We start from the raw sequence: 1,031 nt of genomic DNA on the forward strand, positions 1-1,031 counted from the left end.
CCTTGACCGCCCCATGAGAAATTAGGGTGGTTCCTCCAACATGCATTATAAGTGTTATGGTATGGATTGTTTTGAGGTCGAGGATTATTACTCATGTAATTTAATTGCTCATTATCCATGTTGTGGCCATAAGGTTGGTATTCCGAATGGTTTGTTCCATAGCTACTTGCTTTGCACTGCATTAATGGGTGAACCTGTGAAGAATTAAGAAAACCAGCAATCTTTTTATTTAAGACTTCTACCTGATTAGAGAGCATGGTGACCGAATCGACGTTATAAACGCCGACTGTTTTCGTTGGCTTTGTCCCCATGACTTGTTACTGATAGTTATTCAGTGACATCTCTTCTGTAAACTTATAGGCATCTTCCGGTGTTTTATTATTGATGGTTCCGCCCGCCGCTGCGTCAACCATTTGCCTAGCCGAAGGATTCAGACCATCGTAGAATGTTTGTACTTGGAGCCAAAGCGGTAACCCATGGTGAGGGCACCTTCTCAGAAGGTCATTGTATCTCTCCCATTCATCGTAGAGTGTTTCTAAATCCATCTGCACAAAAGAAGAGATACCATTACGTAATTTAGTCATTTTAGCTAGCGGAAAATATTTTAGTAAAAATTTTTCGGTCATTTGTTCCCAAGTAGTAATTAACCCTCGTGGTAACGAGTTCAACCACTGTTTAGCTTTGTTCCTCAATGAAAAGGGAAACAACTGAAGACGAATGGAATCATTAGAAACACCATTGATTTTAAATGTATCGCATATGTAACACCCCTAACTCGTGACCGTCGCCGGTGTCGGACACGAGGGGTTAACGGCCAAATCCTCTCAAGGTACCAACCAATTTGACATTACCAGTCAGGCTGGAAAACTGCGTCACCGTCGCCTTAAAAATCATATCTCGAGTTTCAAAACTCGGAAACTAGTTTCGTAAATTTTCCCTGAATTTAGACTCACATACCCATCCATGGATTTATTTTTAGAATTTTTGGTCGGGGCAATTGGTACAGTTTATTAGTTAAAGTCACCCATATT

The 1,031-nt window shown here is 40.7% G+C and overlaps 1 non-coding gene across 1 annotated transcript; it reads left to right on the plus strand.

Annotated features, from left to right (window-relative positions):
* The first annotated feature begins 471 nt into the window (after window positions 1-471).
* LOC128290839 (small nucleolar RNA R71) lies at window positions 472-578 on the plus strand. Its single transcript, XR_008280624.1, has one exon. It is a non-coding gene; the product is annotated as a small nucleolar RNA R71 (small nucleolar RNA).
* Window positions 579-1,031: the final 453 nt, after the last annotated feature.

The sequence above is a fragment of the Gossypium arboreum genome, chromosome 3, assembly GCF_025698485.1.
Source record: "Gossypium arboreum isolate Shixiya-1 chromosome 3, ASM2569848v2, whole genome shotgun sequence".
NCBI classification, from domain to species: Eukaryota; Viridiplantae; Streptophyta; class Magnoliopsida; order Malvales; family Malvaceae; genus Gossypium; species Gossypium arboreum.